This window comes from Siphateles boraxobius, unplaced genomic scaffold (assembly GCF_051911475.1).
Source record: "Siphateles boraxobius isolate OS27281-9 unplaced genomic scaffold, OSU_SipBor_1 6, whole genome shotgun sequence".
NCBI classification, from domain to species: domain Eukaryota; kingdom Metazoa; phylum Chordata; class Actinopteri; order Cypriniformes; family Leuciscidae; genus Siphateles; species Siphateles boraxobius.
The window spans coordinates 4,347,730-4,368,939 of record NW_027509186.1 but is presented as its reverse complement, the minus strand read 5'-3'; the positions used below and the strand labels follow the sequence as shown (position 1 = coordinate 4,368,939).

General features: G+C 43.9%; 7 non-coding genes across 7 annotated transcripts; 1 reads left to right on the top strand and 6 right to left on the bottom strand.

Moving 5' to 3' along the window:
• Nucleotides 1–1,450: 1,450 nt before the first annotated feature.
• On the bottom strand, nucleotides 1,451–1,539 carry trnar-ucu (transfer RNA arginine (anticodon UCU)). Its single transcript is given in 2 exon segments — nucleotides 1,451–1,486; nucleotides 1,503–1,539. It is a non-coding gene; the product is annotated as a tRNA-Arg (tRNA).
• An 861-nt stretch (nucleotides 1,540–2,400) lies between these two features.
• trnam-cau (transfer RNA methionine (anticodon CAU)) lies at nucleotides 2,401–2,474 on the top strand. The gene has a single exon. It is a non-coding gene; the product is annotated as a tRNA-Met (tRNA).
• A 14,218-nt stretch (nucleotides 2,475–16,692) lies between these two features.
• On the bottom strand, nucleotides 16,693–16,764 carry trnav-aac (transfer RNA valine (anticodon AAC)). Its single transcript has one exon. It is a non-coding gene; the product is annotated as a tRNA-Val (tRNA).
• Nucleotides 16,765–16,978: 214 nt separating this feature from the next.
• Nucleotides 16,979–17,051, bottom strand: trnav-uac (transfer RNA valine (anticodon UAC)). Its single transcript has one exon. It is a non-coding gene; the product is annotated as a tRNA-Val (tRNA).
• Nucleotides 17,052–18,136: 1,085 nt separating this feature from the next.
• Nucleotides 18,137–18,209, bottom strand: trnav-cac (transfer RNA valine (anticodon CAC)). Its single transcript has one exon. It is a non-coding gene; the product is annotated as a tRNA-Val (tRNA).
• A 123-nt stretch (nucleotides 18,210–18,332) lies between these two features.
• trnav-aac (transfer RNA valine (anticodon AAC)) lies at nucleotides 18,333–18,405 on the bottom strand. The gene has a single exon. It is a non-coding gene; the product is annotated as a tRNA-Val (tRNA).
• Nucleotides 18,406–18,620: 215 nt separating this feature from the next.
• trnav-uac (transfer RNA valine (anticodon UAC)) lies at nucleotides 18,621–18,693 on the bottom strand. The gene has a single exon. It is a non-coding gene; the product is annotated as a tRNA-Val (tRNA).
• Nucleotides 18,694–21,210: the final 2,517 nt, after the last annotated feature.

Sequence of the window (21,210 nt, the reverse complement as noted above, 5' to 3'; positions counted from 1 at the left end):
GACATCATGCATCGAACTCAAATCTATGATCGAACTTCCACTGTAAACACTTGATGATGCGAGCGAAATACCCGAGTGAACATGGCTGTAAACGACTTTTTTGATCTGTGAGTGATGTAATAGAATGACTGCTGCGCTTGACAGGGCACAAACGAGCAGAGAGAGAGAGAGAGAGAGAGAGCCCCGGCCGCGCGCGCGCACTCCCACGTCTACAAACAACACGAGCGCTGTCTTGCTCTCTCTCCCTCGCGCATATTCATAAAAATCAATCGACAAGATAGTAAGAGGTCGGAAGACCGCGGTTTCATGTGGAGCATTTGGAGATTTTTAGAGATTATAGACTCTAGGAACAACATCTCAATGAACAACATCTCAACTATAAAGGCCTGTCTCATATAAGTTAGACGCCTATCTCAAGTACAAGCCGGTGCAGTTCGACGATTTGGGCAAATAAAAGCCCGGGCTATTATTTGAAGTTTTACGGTATTTAAGACCTGGAAAAGAAAAGAGACACTGACCTGTCAAAAGGCTCCCCAGTCTCTCGCTGACGATCGGTAATAGTTGATAAATTAAACTTTTCCCAAAGGGAGTAGGGCCACAACATCACCTCCATTCAAAATGTTTAATACACACTCTTCGTGTTCGGGCTTCAAGTCAAGTCAAGTCAAGTCAAATATATTTATATAGCGCTTTTCACAATACAGATTGTATCAAAGCTGCTTCACAGTATCAATCAAAACAACTTAATGTTTGTTTATTACTGGAAAAAAGACATCCAAGTTTGGTAGAGCTGATCAATGGTATGATTGGTTAATTAATTTGAATATCCCCAACTGAGCAAGCCAAAGGCAACAGTGGCAAGGAACCGTGTGGCTTCAGTTTGCTAATGCCGGGAATATTCTCCACAACAGAGCGAATTGCATCCGCGTCTCCATATCAGCGGTCGTTTTCGATTTCCCTGACCTAATCTTAAACACGGCGCTTACCGACTACGTCACGGCTTTCAGCCCGCCCTCTGTTCGTTGATTGGCCAGGCTGTTTTCAGGCCGGTGGAAAACAGAAAGATAGGCTGCTATCTCAGACTGACTACAGGAGCGAAATGAAATTAGCGGAAGTAGGAAGTCTGACGTAGTCAGGCTATTACGATACATCTAAATGCTGTTTCAGCTTGGAGAAATGGAAAGCGTGTTTTTTTTCTTCTTTTTTTTCTAGGTAGGTGGCCAACAATCGGTTGTTGCAGATTTTGGCCTAGGCCAGTGGATTTCAACCTATTCTTATTTAAATAGGTGACTTAAGTTAATTAGTAGAGTACTCTGTGATCTGAGTTGGGTGTGTCCAATAAGGGAAATAAGCAGAACGTGAAGGGTATGCTTCTGAAGTAGTTTGTGGATTCAAGTTTTAAGCATATGCTTGTCCAACACAAAGACATCTGAGCAAAAGAGTGTATGCACGACTCTGGTGGGACTCGAACCCACAACCTTTGAATACCTCCGTTCACAATCTAGAAGTCCAATGCGCTATCCATTGCGCCACAGAGCCACAAAAGACAAGCTTTAAGACGCTATTGCATGCACATCACTTCTTAGATTTCCACATTTTGTGCAGATGCACACTGTTCAGCATGCAAAGATTTACATATGTAAAAGATTAAGTGAGCGGTGCCCACATCCTGTGGCATAGGCACTGCTGGGATTCGAACCCAGGATCTCCTGTTTACTAGACAGTTGTTACAATGTTTTCTTAAGGCTTATATCATTCTTTCATTCTAATGGAATGTCTTGTTAATGCTAATGCTAATGTAATGTAATGTTTTACATGACATTCCTTGAATCTTGTGTCATGACACTCCACCCCATGCCCCCAAACCCATGACATTTCATTCCAAGAAATTTCCAAGAATCCTTGCCATGAAATTCTACTACATCTTCTTCCGGTAAACATCACAACATGTTATTTCGTGAAATTCAGTTGAATCCGATTCAATTAACATGTCCATTTTTTCTGAAATGTCATGACTTGAAATTCCAAGTGCCATAGAATCCCATACATTGCACTAAAGTGTTACTTTAAGGGTCATGTACTGCAGGTCAGTGTTACTTTAATGTTTGGTTAATTCTAGCATGAACTGAATTGCAGTGCTTTGTCAACATTACTGCATTTCTGGATAAACTTGCCAGAGGGTTAAAGACTCTAGCTTGAGCCCGCAGCCAAAGGTTAGGTTTGTCAGAAGTGGGATTAGAACCCATGCGTCAACGGGGAGACTGCGACCTGAACGCAGCACCTTAGACCGCTCAGGCATCCTGACATGACAGCCAGTGATGAGCAGCATTTTTGCACCTACACAGAATGGCAGATGATCTAGAATCTAGGGCTTCACCGCTCACCCGTGTCACAGCACATGCCTCGTTGGCGCAGTTAGGCAGCGCGTCAGTCTCATAATCTGAAGGTCGTGAGTTCGAGCCTCACACGGGGCAGAATGGTGCTTTTTGATACACGGGACCGTGTAAATAAATGAGCTGCTTTCTGTATTCCCTTTTATGCCTTTGTCCATTTCTTCATATGCACTGTAATTGAAATCCAGTGTTTTTTTAAGACTAATGTTGAACAAATGCAGTAATTGTATTACTCTCATATTCATGTCATATGTGTTGGTGTTGTTACAATGTTTTGTTAAGGCTGATATCATTCTTTCATTCTAATGGCATGTCTTGTTAATGCTAATGTAATGTTTTACATGACTTTCCTTGAATCTTGTGTCATGACACTCCACCCCATGCCCCCAAACCCATGACATTTCATTCCAAGAAATTTCCAAGAATCCTTGCCATGCCATTCTACTGCATCTTCTTCCGGTAAACATCACAACATGTTATTTCGTGAAATTCAGTTGAATCCGATTCAATCAACATGTCCATTTTTTCTGAAATGTCATGACTTGAAATTCCAAGTGCCATAGAATCCCATACATTGCACTAAAGTGTTACTATAAAGGTCATGTACTGCAGGTCAGTGTTACTTTAATGTTTGGTTAATTCTAGCATGAACTGAATTGCAGTGCTTTGTCAAAATTACTGCATTTCTGGATAAACTTGCCAGAGGGTTAAAGACTCTAGCTTGAGCCCGCAGCCAAAGGTTAGGTTTGTCAGAAGTGGGATTCGAACCAACGCCTCCAGGGGAGACTGCAACCTGAACGCCAGCTGCCGAAGGATAGTCCGTCAAAATGGGGATAATGTTGAACAATGTTGAACGCCACAGCCAATCACGTCGACGCGCTATAACATTTGCAGCCAATTAGAGAGCGCCATTCTCGACATTATAACATCTGCAGCCAATCAGAGAGCGCCATTCTTGACTTTTTCCTTATCATTTTCGACATTTGACCAATCAGAGTACAAGGAAATGTCAATGGCACGTTTACGCTTAGCACCGCTAGGAGGAGGAGTCAGGAAGCTAGCCAATTGTCAATCAAGTTGCCGAACTGAGCCGAAGGTGTACGAAGTAATGACATATCCTGAGGGGCGTGTCAGAGGTCAAAAAGTTCAGACGTCGAGCATCACTGTCACGGAGGTCAGGCAGCATCATTTTAACGGAGGACTGCGAAAAATTTTTTCGGTAACTTTAACTGTATTTTCGGACAATGTAATTTTATATTTGTATATAATTGTATACTATATTATAATTGTAAATATCGTGTGTGCTTTTTTTAAAGAAATAATTTGTATTATAGTAGTTTTGTTCAAAACGATATAACCTAACCGTTAGCCCCCCAACAAAAAAATGTCTGGCAAAAAATCCCATAAAGCCATGTCAGATACTGACTGGATTGCAAGGCTAAAAAAGTTTGCCAGCACAGGAGTTTGGCCATCAAATGAGGGTAACAGGCCAGCTCCTCGACAGAAAAAGTGTTATGACGTGTACCAAAGGGTGAGTGTGCTTTTGTCACCTTTGCATGATGTAATAATTGTAATCCTAATCATTTAATTCTATGTCATCATTATTTATAGATATGTATGTAGATAATGTTGCAGGTATTTGAGATTTATGTTTATTTATGTAAAAAAAAAACTTTTTTTTGCACTGGGAGATTCAGAGATTTGAGGCAGTGGGGGTGGGGATGTTGAGTGAATGGATGTTTTTTTGAAGGTGTGAAATGTTCCTCTCTTGTTCTTTTAAAGGAGGATACAAACTTTACTCACTCTTTATCTCTAATTTTACAGTTTGTATCTCCTCTTCAAAGAACATGAATAAAAATAAATTACACACTACAATAAATTAATGTGGCATTCAAACTGATAAGTTAGAAATGCATGTATTCTATATTATATGTGTGATAATGTTTACAGATTGAAAGATGTCCGATGCAGTCTCGCGGCCAGACAACCTTGCTCGGAGCGGTCCCAAAGTGCATATGTGGTTTTCACACTCAAAAGGTAACAATGTAAAGATGTAACTTGTATTTTTTTATATATATATAATTTACTGAACAAATTCTTCTCGTTCAACAATTATTGTAGCCTATGTATTTTTGTGGTTGTCTTAAGCAGGCCACAGCCTCTATTGGACAAGCACCAAGGGTTGTTGAACAACGGTCTGCCGCTACTGGACCAGCACAGGAGGTCATGGCGCAGAGTCACGTCAGCTCCCACCCCAGCCTACTTCTAAAATTATACCAAGTTTGTCAAAGGTAATAACATTTTTTTTTATATATAATTGCAGTTTTAATATACGTTTAGTATAAAGGTTTAAGTTCAGTGGAAATGGCTGGTATGTTTTTACACCTACCTGCCAGCTGTGACACCTTGTACAGGGGCGGCTGTAGTCTGCTTATTGGTCAATTTCACTGTCTCAGGTTGGTTTAGATCAAGTAAAATGGTGAAAGAACAATGTAACCTATGTGATCTCTCTTTCTTCTCTGGGCTCTGCTCTTGCATTCTCCTCTTCCTCTCTAATTGGGCTTTGCCATTATGGGTTAAAGGACACTCACGTCCTTCATGGCATCTCTCTTGATTTTTCCAACTGGCTACTGAAGCTACGTCTTTCATTCTGTATTTCTCAGGTAACATTCCACTTATGCACAATTAATTATACACGTATTATTAATTAAGTCATCATGAATCTGCTTTGTTGCCATTTCAAGTGTAACCTTCATTACTGTTAATAAACGCTTTCTCTTACAAACTATGTGCAAACTATTTTTGATTTTAAGTCATTTTTAAAAGGTACTTGTTAAATTACTATATACTCACATTCTAGCAATACCTTCCCAAACATTTTTCTATTCTAACTGTGCTTATTTCAATCTGTATAAGTAGTAGAGTGTGGTAATACACAGACAAAAAAATAAGTTAAAGAAAGAAAGCAGGTCCTTTAGTTATATAATGAATGATAGGATCAATAGATATTTTCTCATTTTACATTTTATTATATTTTTGGCCAATGTGCTGTTACAATTCAATTTGTCTTTTCATTGAAATTGTTTTGCCCTTTTTTAGTTTACCAAGCCAAGATTTGGTGGGTCCCACATTGCTGCTGCAAAGCCAAATCTGAGTGTGGCTAGGAGACCATCTCAGGCTGTTGACCAACCCAGCGCAGCAGTGTCCAGTGCCCCTACACCAAGCACCACTGTCTCTGTAAGTACTGGCATAATCCACATTGCATTCTAAGACAAATTCCACATCTGTGCACTTTTTAGAAACTTGCATTCTAAGACACATTCCACATCTGTGCACTTTTTAGAAATATATTTTGTATGCAGGAAATCTTATCATAATGAATTAAGAGCAATACTATACAGTTTTCACACAATATGCAGTCAGTGAACACATTTCCACAATGCTTACATTTTCGTAACAGACAAGCTATACCTCCCAACAAAATTATGGATTGTTTTTGTAGTATTTACAAATGTTAACACACACCACCCCACAATAGCAAAAACAATATTCCAAACCTTAGATACAGTATAAAAACCTCGGCTTCTTTAATGATATCAGTTCAAAAACAATATATCTCAGCTGATAATAAACAAACAATTGAATAATTGACACACACCTGATTTATGTTGGGTAAATTGGGCCAACCATAGCTGATTCCAGTCTGGCTTAGACTCAGTGGCAGGGGTTATTTTTTTCTGTTACATTGACACTTATACAGTAAAAGGAGGACTTTGAGGAGTGATGTTTTTGGAAACAGAAAAAGACAAACACTGTAATGTCTGGACGAGGAAGAGTAAGAGCAAGGGGCCCAGTGAGAGGTGCAGTGAGAGGTGCAGTGAGAGGTGCAGTGAGAGGTGCAGTGAGATGTGCAGTGAGATGTGCAGTGAGATGTGCAGTGAGATGTGCAGTGAGAGGTGCAGTCAGAGATGCAGTGAGATGTGCAGTGAGATGTGCAGTGAGATGTGCAGTGAGAGGTGCAGTGAGAGGTGCAGTGAGAGGTGCAGTGAGAGGTGCAGTGAGATGTGCAGTGAGAGGTGCAGTGAGATGTGCAGTGAGAGGTGCAGTGAGAGGTGCAGTGAGAGGTGCAGTGAGAGGTGCAGTGAGAGGTGCAGTGAGAGGTGCAGTGAGATGTGCAGTGAGATGTGCAGTGAGATGTGCAGTGAGAGGTGCAGTCAGAGATGCAGTGAGATGTGCAGTGAGATGTGCAGTGAGAGGTGCAGTGAGAGGTGCAGTGAGAGGTGCAGTGAGAGGTGCAGTGAGATGTGCAGTGAGATGTGCAGTGAGAGGTGCAGTCAGAGGTGCAGTCAGAGATGCAGTGAGATGTGCAGTGAGAGGTGCAGTCAGAGATGCAGTGAGAGGTGCAGTGAGAGATGCAGTGAGAGGTGCAGTGAGAGGTGCAGTGAGAGGTGCAGTGAGATGTGAAGTGAGATGTGCAGTGAGAGGTGCAGTGAGAGATGCAGTGAGAGGTGCAGTGAGAGGTGCAGTGAGAGGTGCAGTGAGAGATGCAGTGAGATGTGCAGTGAGAGGTGCAGTCAGAGATGCAGTGAGATGTGCAGTGAGATGTGCAGTGAGATGTGCAGTGAGAGGAGCAGGGCCAGGGAGAAGAGCAGGCCTAAGGAGAGGGCAAGGTAGAGGTGTAAGAATGTGTGGTGGTGGCATTCCAAGGGCTGCAAGAACAGTAGTCAGTGATGAAATTCGTGCCACTATCATTGACCATGTAATCAACCACGGTCTTTCACTAAGAGAGGCTGGTAAACAGTAAAGGGAAAAAAAACTGATTTGCTTTTTACTGGAATACTGTACATGTGGACATACAGTTCCCAACCAATAAATTTAGTGTAAAAATGGTGGATTGCATGTTTTGTATGCAAATACCTGTAAAACTGAAACACAAAAGTCTATGAAGTTTTTGTAATACAATAGCCAGTATTTTGAAACCTGTTGTACTTTGATTGACTGCATGTACCTTGTGAAGTGAAAACAAGTGTTATTCTTTGACAGAATAATTTCATTCTGAGTCAGATTTCCAGTGTTTTGGTAAAGTTAGTGTGTGCAGAGAAAGATGTGTTCTATTTTGAAATGAAGAGTTAGTATATATTTACAGTTTTTTTCAATTGTTTACACGCAATTTTGAAAACCGGGTTCTTTTTTTCAAAATGTAATCACAATTATCCAAACACCACACTCAATTGGCATAATTCCTAGATTGTTTGGAAAATGACACACTTCTGTCAAAACATACACACTTCAGTCAAAAGATATACACATATTTGTGAAAATGCTATTAGTTTTCATTTAACCAACACAGTCCTCAATGATCAGACACTATTGTAACCAGTTTCACACTGTTGTGATAAATAAAAAACACATTTGTAAAAATACTATTTTTAGGAAATAGCATGTGCTAGATTTTTGGCCAGACATTGTTATGTAAGGGATAATTTAGATGAAAAAAAAAAATTGTGACACACAAACAACATTCTTCATGATTAGTTTGAGATATAGGGAGAATGTACACAAATAGGCCTACTATAAACTTACCAAGCACTGCACAACACTGATTTCTGCAGACTCATATTTCAAGTATTTATTTACAGTATTTCTTACCATAATCAGTTACAGAAATCAACCAACAATGAAATCAATGAAAAAAATAAAATCTGTAGACAAATTAAAATTACTGCATGAAGTACATACAGTTTGACTCTGAAGAAAAACTGCTGTAAAAGCAACAAGAATACTGTAACTATTCAGTTGCAGTATCAACCAGAGATTTGGTTGAACTCTTTGTCCAGCTTCCATCGGTGTCAGTCCATGGTCCCTCTACCTCCTTCACCTCTTCCTCTACCTCCTTCTCCTCTTCCTCTACCTCCTTCTCCTCTTCATCTACCTCCTTCACCTCTTCCTCTACCTCCTTCTCCTCTTCCTCTACCTCCTTCATCTCCCCTTTGAGCCCCCCCTCTTATTCTCACTCTTCTTCTTCTTCTTCTTCTTCTTCTAGCTCCTTCCATTTTTGTTGAAGATAGGTGAACTCACCTGCTGCCTTTTATAGCACTCCTGAGTGATGCGTTTTCAAATTAGCACATGTGTGCTTCCACGCCTGATGGATGTGCATATCCAATTCATTCATTAGTGTGGTCAATGGCAATCCGGGGCTTTGTAATGACAAGGAAGTAACCTCACAATCCTTATCTGTGTCTAAGGTGTGAAAATGTGTGTAGAGTTTTACAAATCACCGTGTGTAATGTTTTGCTATAAGGGTAAGGCAGACATTGTGTGTAATGTTGTGCAAATCTGCGGAGGGGTTTTGCTCATTGGAGTAGAATTTTGCAAATTGTGTGGAAATTTTTATTTTAGTGTGTAAACAATCATAAAAATCTGTAACAAAATGTGTTCTTGAGAAGAAAATTATCCATTTGGCCAATTGTGTTTTGTTGGTGTGAGTCTGTGTTAAGAGTTTAGGAAAAAGTATCTGAAGTATGGGTAAGCGCTTGTTAGCGATTGAAAAAAACTGTAAATACTTTTGAAAACAGATTCAAATAAACGGCGATCCTAAATTGCAATATTATTTCCCACTATTACTGTTTTTGACTGTATTTTAATCATATTTCAAAAACAAAAAGAATCTTACTGAACATAGACCTTTAAACAGTATTGTATAATTCCATCTAGGATTAGTTAAAATTATTGGACAGTTATGACTGTTTCTTTCTCTTGTTATATATGCAACATATATTATATTTCATTGCATGTTGTCTCGGTAAGTAATTTCAAATTTTATTGGTCCAAAATAATTGAATTTGCATATTAACTGTCACAACTCAGTAGAGTCACACAAATTAGTGCTAGCAGCTGACACAATTCTGAAAACTATTGGAACAAATGTATACATTTTATTCTATAACCTTAAGTACGTATTTGACATCCAATATTTTCTATTTTATATGAGGGTAGTCTTGGATAGATAAAGCGGTAATTAAATAAATGACCTGCTAGACTAAATGTTTTGTCTTTTTCATTCACAGACTTCCTATTGGACAGTTATGACTGTTTCTTTCTCTTGTTATATATGCAACGTATATTATATTTCATTGCATGTTGTCTCGGTAAGTAATTTCAAATTTTATTGGTCTAAAATAATTGAATTTGCATATTAACTGTCACAACTCAGTAGAGTCACACAAATTAGTGCTAGCAGCTGACACAATTCTGAAAACTATTGGAACAAATGTATACATTTTATTCTATAACCTTAAGTACGTATTTGACATCCAATATTTTCTATTTTATATGAGGGTAGTCTTGGATAGATAAAGCGGTAATTAAATAAATGACCTGCTAGACTAAATGTTTTGTCTTTTTCATTCACAGAATACTCCTTCGGGGGCATTACTGCAAGATGCATCTCTAGTTCGACTGCATCGTTTGTGGTCGGACACTTTGCCACCAGAGGATCACAGGTGGATTGCCAGCAGGCTTTTTAAAATGGGGCCCAAGAGAAAACCAAAGCTTCGAGACAACCTACAGCTCTGGTATTACCCACCACAACCAGCACTTATTTACAACCAGGCTCCAGCTCCAGACAGATTTTTTTGTCATGCTCTGTTGCTGTGGATGCCGTACAAGCTGTGGAAGATCAAGGCTCTCTGTCCCAATTCTGCCTGCGGGCAGCATCAGCTGACTGGAGGCGGTCTGCACAAAAGGGCACGGCAGGTTCTGGACATCGATAGGATGTACAACATGGTCACAGAAACCCTCATCTGTACCAAGTGTAAAGCCTCGCATGTGTCCTGGAGTCAGACTGTCCTGCAACAGCTGGATCTGGGCAATCGCTCTGAATTTTGGGTCATCCTCACGCGGAAGTAAGTACACTTTAATTCCACATCCAGTTGATAGCCCATCATCACATATGTTTGCAAATACTTTACAAATCAATTGTGTAAAATATATGAATGTGTGGATTTAGCTTTTCCTAAGGTATGCCTGTGATATGAGAGTCATTCGGCTCCTGCGTGAAAGTGGCCTAGGCAACAGTCCCGTGTCATCAAACAGCTGCGTGAGAACCACAGTGAGGAGTGGCTCCAGCGTATGGCCCGGTACACCACCCAATGTGTGGACTTCCTCAAACGACCCGGGGTGTTGCAAATACAATTCCAGGAACCCCCAGAGCCTACAGTGGTCCCAAGCTGCAAGTGGCTGCTCACCGTGTACAGCCAAGACATCCTGACAAGGCTGGATGAAATCCATGCAAGGATAACATCTACGTATGGTTCAGTCTTGAAGATGGATTCCACTAAAAAGGTTAGCAGGGGATTTTTGTTAATTTACGGTGTTTACTGTTATATCATTATCAGAGCATGAGTATCATATTCTACATGGTGTGATGTTTCATTGCATTGCATGCTTCCTGTCATCTACTGCAGATCACTAAGAAGCTGGCTGGGACGGCAAGGGGAACGGGACTCTGGCTTACCTCTGTTGGCAATGAGTTTGGTCAGGTGCTCATGAGTGTGCTGACAGCACAGGAAGGAGCAGGACTGGACATGATGGTCGATGGTCTGGTGAAAAGGTACCAGCAGGCTAGTGTGGATCCACCTGCTGTTTTGTACGTGGACTGTGGCTGCTGCACTGATGTGGGCTAGACCAAGCTGAAAACCAGATTCAGAGGGTGGCCTGATCTCATGATTCGCTTGGACATCTGGCATTTTATGCGCAGGATTGCCATGGGGTGTACAACTGATGCCCATCAGCTGTATCCCATCTTCATGTCACGGCTGTCAGCGTGCATTTTTGAGTGGGATGCGGCTGATGTTTCTATGCTTCGCAAAGCAAAGAGAGAGCTGTTGATATCCCAGGGTTGGCCTGCGCTGACAGATGAAGATGTCAACAAGCATCTTACCAGGAATGAGCTGGCACTCCATTGCCGGAGAAGGACCTGTGGAGAGGAGACTACCATCCTTCTCCTTGAGCGGCTGCTTACAGAGCTCCTGAGCAGCAAGGGCAAAGACTCCCTGGGTGTTCCTCTCCTGGACCGAGAAAGGATGGAGCACATCTGGAATGTCCAGAAGAAGCATGTGAAATGCATTCAAGACCCCCCTGGTGTTGTGCTCTATACAGAGACAGGGAGCCTAAACAAGGGAGGTGTGCTTCTGAAGACCTACAGATGTGCCAGAGGCTCCACTTCTCTCGAGTCCTTTCATTTACACCTGAACCGTTTCATCCCAGGTATTGTCTTTGTCACACACACTGTGCAGGTGTAAAGAAAGAGCATTAAGTGTTTTTGTGTGTTCCTTTAACACCTCCTAAACACTGTTGTGTCTATTTACAGGGACCAGTGCAAACAGTCTGAACTTTCAGATTTATCTGCTGGAGGGTCTACACCGGTGGAACCAGGACCGGGAGGCTGCTTCCCTGTCATCGGAGCCATCAGCTTTGCGCAGCTACACAGGAGAACTTGTTCACTGTGTAAACGGCAATTATGAAAAGCTGTTTGGCAGGAAAGTGGTCCCCACGTTTTGTCCCCCTGCATGTTACACCGGTGAGAATTGTTTTATATATTTTTTATTTTATCAACTTGCAATTTCTGTGTAACCTCCGTCTAAATGTCAGATTTAACCCTATAGAGTCGATTGTATCATAATTGATATGCAAGTTTCTAAAGGACTCTAAATGATCAACATGATCAAAAATTTTTAGGAAACATGCCCTCTGTCGTCTGATTGATTATAGTCTTTTAGTATAATTGTAAAAGTGTCCACCTTCAGCTCGTGCTTCACGTTTCTTTTCATTGTAAAACCTTTACTGATTTTATAAAGTAATTGTAAGAATAACTTTTATATTGTTAGTAATATTTAATGACTAGTTACTAGACTGAAGCAGCTTGGGTTCACTTGATTAGAAAATCATGTTACATGTAAATATCAAAATGATCATCAGACTTTTCTCTCAATCATCATTGTATTGCATTTCATTTCATGTTTTTCCCCCATAATTAAACGTGTTTGGCCTCTTAATAAAACTGTTTTTTTTTTCTCCTTGACGATGAGCTCTATATTCTCACACTATATGAGCTACTACAAAAGCCTAATGTATCAAATATGATACACAACATTCTATTTAATTTCCGTTTGTTTATTGTTTTTATTTCAGGTGAGCTCGTTGGAGTGCAGTATCTGTTCCAGCAGACTGGTCAGGCACTGCAGGACATGAATCCTGACTCTGAGCAGACAGCAGAGCTCATTTAGGACCTCAGTGTGGAGGAGCGAGATGAAGATGAGGGCTTCTGTGACATCAGCGAGGATCACACAATAGCAGATCCGGAGGCTGTTCTGTCACCACCCTCTTCCACACTGACACTGGGTTCTTCCACCCTGGTCACCAGCAGTGCCACACCTGTACTGGGCTCCACATCCCCTTCACTGGTCCCTGACCCCAAACTTGTCCTCACACAGTCTCCTTCATCACCTGGACCCTCAGGGACTGCTGTCACACCTGTTCCCTCTGAAACATCTGTTTCAACTCTCCCCTCAGAGCCAGAGGATGCTGGTCAGGATGATGATGAAGAAGAGACGGTAAATTCTACTCCTTTGTATGTCTTTCAAATTAACTAGAATAATTATGATGAATTAACATCCAGTGCTTTAAATCCAGACTTTCCACATATTTTACATTTAAAAGTACAGCCTAAATTCATTTGTAAGCTGCAAATACACATCAAGTCAAGTCATCTTTATTTATTTGGTGCTTTGTAAAATGTCAAGAATGGCGCTCTCTCTGCTTTGTACTATACAGTGCTTTACGGTGATAAACAGTAAAATAACACAATCAGTTATGGAATTATGCATTAGACAGATGTGATGTAATAATTGTATTGCATGTTTGTGTTTTTTAATAGGCTGTTGACTACCAAAATATCCCGGGTTATCAACATGTGGACCAGCTGGCAGAATATCTGGTGGATCTCCGGGACCACACAGCCCTCAGCCTGACCAACCAGGAAGCCAACACCATAATTGCTCTTTGGCAGAACCTGGATGACCGGGACAAGGAACGGGTGGTGTATGACAGTCGATGCCGAAAGAGACTGCTGAGTGGACGCTTCAAGGTCCCGAAGAAGCCCACTCACCCTGGTGTAGAGAGCACCACCAGATGTGTGCTGTGTGCAAGCAGCGCACCTGCTCAGTGGCCTGACTGTTGCCGTCTGCTGGAGACCATCTTCATCAGACTTTGCACTGTCCACCCAAGCCCCAAAAGAAAAGGCAAGGGAGCCCTGTCAAGATTGTCTCTGATCCTGCAAGACTATCGCAGGATAAGGCAGCTTGTACTGGCAACAGCTTGGTGATGGGAGGAACATCCATGCAGCTGGTGGAGGTTAACCAGAACACCCTGATTCAGTGGTATAACAAAAGACAGAAAAAGCAGGAGCTGTCTGTGCTGCTTCAGGGCATTCAGTTGCCTCAGCCCCTCCCTGAAGCTCATGAGCCTCTCCAGGTAGCCAAACGTCTACGGACTGAGCCAGAACAACCAGGGGAGCAGCACCAGTACAAGCTACCAGAGAGCACAGCTGGTCAGGCAAAGCAGAGGCAGACTTCTGTTGGGCGACCCCCTCTCAGACCCAAGGCACCAGCGCAGAGTCAGACGTTGCTGACACCATCTGCATCTGGAGCATCACTGCAGATGGTACCAAATATACTTATACCATCAGCACCAGGTTTCCAGGGTGTGCCAATGTTCCAGGCTGTGCCAATGTTCCAGGGTGTGCCAATGTTCCAGGGAGTGCAAATGATCCAGGGCATCCCAATGGCCCAGGGGATGCAAATGATACAGCCACTGTTACAGCCAACAGCTGTACAGGGCACCCGCTTACCCGCTTCACCAGCTGCCAATCCAGACGCCATGCCCAAGAGACCCTACAGGAGAACCGTAGAGGCCAACACTTGCAAAAAATGTGGGCAATTTAAAACAAGTGCAACAGGACATAGCCAGTACAGGGGCAGGGTGTACTGCCCACAGACTGAGACTGTTTCAAAAGAGGTGTGGTTAGAGGAAATGCGGAGAACCATTTCCAAATAATGTATATATTTTCATGTATATAGCATCATGTATATAGTGTGAAACAGCATCCCACCTGCAACTTATTTGAATGGCCTGTTCGTCCACGGCAAATCTAAGTGATAGCCCATGGCCCTGCCCATTGACCACAGAGAGCCTATTTGTCCCACTGACCGCCTATGTGACCACGAATGGCCTATGTGTCCCATCAGAAGAACTATGCATTATTAGACTTAAAATGGCATGTCCATGGACAGCTTACAGGGACTCTGTCAAATAAGTTAAAGGTGGGATGCTGGTTTCGACTTTTTTGGAGCGGGTGAGTTCTTGGAAACTATGGGTGAGTTTTTGGAAAACTCAAATTTGTGAGGTCAAACCTACTGTAAACCACACTGGGTACACAATACAACACACTGATGTACATTAAAGCTATTAATTATGCATAGTTAGCCTAAAAATGGACTGTCCACGAACAGCCTATTTGGATCCTGTCAAATAAGTTACAGGTTGGCACAGAAAGGTGTCCTCAGACATCCTATTTGGACCCTGTAAAATAAGTTACAGGTGGGCAAAGTAAGGGCCCACCTGTAACTTATTTGACAGGGTCCAAATAGGCTGTACGTGCTCAATGCATTAATAGGTCATATTTCATAATTACAGTGGTTTTATAAGGTGAAACCTACTGTACACCACACTGGGGACACAATACAACACACTGATGTACATTAAAGCTATTAATTATGCATAGTTAGCCTAAAAATTGACTGTCCACGAACAGCCTATTTGGTCCCTGTCAAATAAGTTACAGGTGGGCAAATTAAGGGCCCACTGCAGCCTAAAAATGGACTGTCCACGAACAGCCTATTTGGTCCCTGTCAAATAAGTTACAGGTGGGCAAATTAAGGGCCCACTGTAGCCTAAAAATGGACTGTCCACGAACAGCCTATTTGGACCCTGTCAAATAAGTTACAGGTGGGCAAAGTAAGGGCCCACATGTAACTTATTTGACGGAGTCCAAATAGGTTGTCCGTGGTCAATGCATTAATAGGCCATAATTCATAATTACAGTGGTTTTTTGTGGTCAAACCTACTGTACACCACACTGGGGACAGAATACAACACACTGATGTACATTAAAACTATTATGCATAATTAGCCTAAACATGGACTGTCCACGGACAGCATTTAGGGCACCCGTCAAATAGGTGACAGGTGGGATGCTGTTTTTGACTCTAACGCACTTAACGGGGTACTACGGACCCCAGTCTTTGTGGACCGTCTGAGGGGACCCTGAGGGGCCACAGATTTCAAATTGGAGCCATTCGGAGCTATTGGGACCGTTCCGTGGGGATGTCCACCAAACGCCTATGAAAATGAATGGGATAAGTTGCATGTGTCAGTGGCTCCCGCGCGGCCGCCAGGGGTCCGAGGGGCCCCAAACTCGAAAAAAGTTGCGTCACGTGGCCCTCTGCGACAGACCGAGCGGGCTAGGTCGAGACATGCCAAGTTTATTTTTAGCTATTTTTTATGCACCTCTCTGTCTCCCATTGATCTCTATGGGAGCATGTGTCTGCTAGGGTTAATTCAGCAGTTAGGATTAGAGGGCCTCCTAGGCTCGGGAAGCATCTAGAGCCACGATACTCTGGGGCCCGATTCGGGGGCCCGTGGCGGTCGTCCGTGACGAATCTCGAGCTCCTACGACCTTTCGACCCCTTATGGCGACTGTTTATTTCATTATCAGAAACTTGATTTTGACGTCAGTCCCACCGCTTCTAGCGTACGCTTGTTCAAAAGCGACTGAAACTATAGACTGCCCAGTGTTTTTAACATGGCAAAATGCTGCTAATTTTGTTGGCAGACCGAACATTTTATATTACTGTACAGGAAACCTCAATGGTCATTTGTTTTATTTTTGTCCTTTTCTGAAGAGATTAAACCACAAACATCCCTGCAAGTGTACTGACCTGCTCAACAGAAAATCGCATACGAAATTTTTGCAAAAACCACCCACAGTTTCCGCCCAGTTTCGAAATGGGGACCTTTCGCGTGTGAGGCGAACGTGATAACCACTACACTAAGGAAACACATCTTCATGTTGCAGACATAAATCTTTAGGTGCATGCTTATTAAAAAGCATATAAAGGAAATGAGCGCTGCACCCAACTAGTGTGGCAAACAGTTTAAAATTCTGTCAGAATCCAACCACTGTTTCTGCTCGGTTTCGAACCAAGACCTTTCGCGTGTTGGGCGAACGTGATGACCACTACACTACAGAAACCTACTGATGAGGTGCATGTGCTTTTTAGAAGATGGCTCCTTCCCATAATCTGCTCTGCAAGCAGTGTGACAGTCTGTAAATTCCACAAACAACAGAACAGAGGTTATTCGCCATGGCAATCTGCCTACAGCTCCTTGGTACGATGGCCTTCACCTGTCTCAAAAGTAAGGGTTTTGTAGCGAATTGCAGCATTTATATTTAACATGCCTCCACTTGTTTCCACCCAGTTTTGAACTGAGGACCTTTCGCGTGTAAAGCGAACGTGATAACCACTACACTACGGAAACTTGGTTTGGACGTCAGCCCCACCGCTTCTAGGGTACGCTTGTTCAAAAGCGACATAAACTATAGACTGCCCAGTGTTTTAACATGGCAAAATGCTGCTAATTTTGTTGGCAGACCGAACATTTTATATTACTGTACAGGAAACCTCAATGGTCATTTGTTTTATTTTTGTCCTTTTCTAAAGAGATTAAACCACAAACATCCCTGCAAGTGTACTGACCTGCTCAACAGAAAATCGCATACGAAATTTTTTGCAAAAACCACCCACAGTTTCCGCCCAGTTTCGAACTAGGGACCTTTCGTGTGTGAGGCGAACGTTATAACCACTACACTACGGAAACACGTCATCAGGTTGCAGACATAAATGTTTAGGTGCATGCTTATTAAAAAGCATATAAAGGAAATGAGCGCTGCACCCAACTAGTGTGGCAAACAGTTTAAATTCTGTCAGAATCCAACCACTCTTTCTGCTCGGTTTCGAACGGAGGACCTTTCGCGTGTTAGGCGAACGTGATGACCACTACACTACAGAAACCTACTGATGAGGTGCATGTGCTTTTTAGAAGATGGCTCCTTCCCATAATCTGCTCTGCAAGCAGTGTGACAGTCTGTAAATTCCACAAACAACAGAACAGAGGTTATTCGCCATGGCAATCTGCCTACAGCTCCTTGGTACGATGGCCTTCACCTGTCTCAAAAGTAAGGGTTTTGTAGCGAATTGCAGCATTTATATTTAACATGCCTCCACTTGTTTCCACCCAGTTTTGAACTGAGGACCTTTCGCGTGTAAAGCGAACGTGATAACCACTACAATACGGAAACTTGGTTTGGACATCAGTCCCACCGCTTCTAGGGTACGCTTGTTCAAAAGCGACAGAAACTATAGACTGCCCAGTGTTTTTAACATGGCAAAATGCTGCTAATTTTTTTGGCAGACCGAACATTTTATATTACTGTACTGGAAACCTCAATGGTCATTTGTTTTATTTTTGTCCTTTTCTAATGAGATTAAACCACAAACATCCCTGCAAGTGTACTGACCTGCTCAACGAAAATCGCATACGAAATTTTTGCAAAAACCACCCACAGTTTCCGCCCAGTTTCGAACTGGGGACCTTTCGCGTGTGAGGCGAACGTGATAACCACTACACTACAGAAACACGTCTTCAGGTTGCAGACATAAATCTTTAGGTGCACGCTTATTAAAAAGCATATAAAAGAAATGAGTGCTGCACCCACCTAGCGTGGCAAACAGTTTAAATTTTCTGTCAGAATCCAACCACTGTTTCTGCTCGGTTTCGAACCGAGGACCTTTCGCGTGTTAGGCGAACGTGATGACCACTACACTACAGAAACCTATTGATGAGACACATGTGCTTTTTAGAAGATGGCTCCTTCCCATAATCTGCTCCGCAGGCAGTGTGACAGTCTGTGAATTCCACAAACAACAGAACAGAGGTTATTCGGCATGGCAGTCTGCCTACAGCTCCTTACGTACGATGGCCTTCACCTGTCTCCAAAGTAAGGGTTTTGTAGTGAATTGCAGCATTTATATTTAAAATGCCTCCACTTGTTTCCGCCCAGTTTTGAACTGAGGACCTTTCGCATGTAAAGCGAACGTGATAACCACTACTCTACGGAAACTTGATTTGGACATCAGTCCCACCGCTTGTAGGCTACGCTTGTTCAAAAGCAACTGAAACTATAAACTGCCCAGTGTTTTAAACATGGCAAAAAGCTGCTAATTTTGTTGGCAGACCAAACATTTTTTATTACTGTAAAGGTAACCTCAACGGTCATTTGTTTTATTTTTGTCCTTTTCTAAAGAGATTAAACCACAAACATCCCTGCAAGTGTAATTTTTGCAAAAACCACCCACTGTTTCCTCCCAGTTTCGAACTGGGGACCTTTCGCGTGTGAGGCTAACGTGATAACCACTATGCTACGGAAACACGTCTTGTGGCTGCAGACATAAATCTTTAGGTGCACGCTTATTAAAAAGCATATAAAGGAAATGAGCGCTGCACCCCCCTAGCATTGCAAACAGTTTACATTTTCTGTCAGAATCCAACCACTGTTTCTGCTCGGTTTCGAACCGAGGACCTTTCGCCCTTTAGGCCACCGAGTAAGGGAAGGGGTCCGCGGACAGCTTAAAAGGTAGTGCCTTGGACCAGCGCGCAACGCCCCCTAGGCGATTTTTCAGGGCCCGGCCGACCGCGCCCGGCCGCGGGGGGGGCCCCGTGGGGCGGGCCGGAGGCGTCGCGTCGGGCCCGGCGGCCCCGGGGGCCCAGCGGGAGCCCGACAAAATTCGGCCCCCTTGCCCGCAACCCGGGCCTCGGCCACAGGGGGGCTCACCGACCACGGAGCGCACGCGTGTCCCCCTGACCGCCTTTTCGCGAAATTCCCTGACCACACCCACCGACCACCAAGCGCCCGTTCGTCCCACCTGTGACCTGTGAGCAGCCCGTGACCGCCCCCTGACCACGCCCACTGACACGAACAGCCTATTCGTCCCCCTGACCGCCTGTGTGACCACGAACGGCCTGTTCATCCACGGCCAATCTGAGCGACGGCCCGTGGCCCCGCCCACTGACCACGAACAGCCTATTCATCCCACTGACCGCCTGTGTGACCACGAACAGCCTATTCATCCCACTGACCAACTGTGTGACCACGAACAGCCTATTCATCCCACTGACCGCCTATGTGGCCACGAACAGCCTATTCATCCCACTGACAGCCTATGTGACCACAAACGGCCTGTTCGTCCACGGCCAATCTAAGCGACAGCCCGTTGCCCCGCCCACTGACCACGAACAGCCTATTCATCCCAATGACCACCTATGTGACCACGAACAGCCAATTCATCCCACTGACCGCGTGTGTGACCACGAACAGCCTATTCCTTCCACTGACTGCCTATGTGGCCACGAACAGCCTATTCGTCCCCCTGACAGCCTATGTGACCACGAACGGCCTGTTCGTCCACGGCCAATCTAAGTGACAGCCCGTGGCCCTGCCCACTGACCACGGACAGCCTATTCGTCCCACTGACCGCCTATGTGACCACGAACGGCCTGTTCGTCCACGGCCAATCTAAGTGACAGCCCGTGGCCCTGCCCACTGACCATGGACAGCCTATTCGTCCCACTGACCGCCTATGTGACCACGAACGGCCTGTTCGTCCACGGCCAATCTAAGTGACAGCCCGTGGCCCTCCCCACTGACCACGTACAGCCTATTCATCCCACTGACCGCCTATGTGACCACGAACAGCCTATTCATCCCACTGACCACCTATGTGACCACGAACAGCCTATTCATCCCACTGACCGCCTGTTTGACCACGAACAGCCTATTCATCCCACTGACAGCCTATGTGACCACGAACGGCCTGTGCGTCCACGGCCAATCTAAGTGACAGCCCGTGGCCCTCCCCACTGACCACGTACAGCCTATTCATCCCACTGACCGCCTATGTGACCACGAACAGCCTATTCATCCCACTGACCACCTATGTGACCACGAACGGACTGTTCGTCCACGGCCAATCTAAGTGACAGCCCGTGGCCCTGCCCACTGACCACGGACAGCCTATTCGTCCCACTGACCGCCTATGTGACCACGAACGGACTGTTCGTCCACGGCCAATCTAAGTGACAGCCCGTGGCCCTCCCCACTGACCACGTACAGCCTATTCATCCCACTGACCGCCTATGTGACCACGAACAGCCTATTCATCCCACTGACCACCTATGTGACCACGAACAGCCTATTCATCCCACTGACCGTCCACGGGGAGCCTATAGGGGCTCCGTCAAATAAGTTGCAGGTGGGATGCTGTTTTCGACTTAGACATTTTCAGCGGGTGAATCCCTGTAAAGAATTGGGGATTTCATCCTGTGCTCATCTGGACATGCCCTGCCCATGGTGTGAATTTCAAAGAGATTGGAGAAACTTGAAAATCCGACCCAAAAAATCTCAAAGGGAGAACTTTTGAGTCGGATTTTCAAGTTTCTCCAAACGCCCTGAAATTCACAGCACGGTCTGGGCACGTCCAGATGAGCGCAGGAGCGCAGGTTTCAGCTCCAAATTGTGTCCAGAGGCTGAGATCTGGACGTCCCACGTACAATCTATCCCATTCAAAAATTTAGGCTGTTC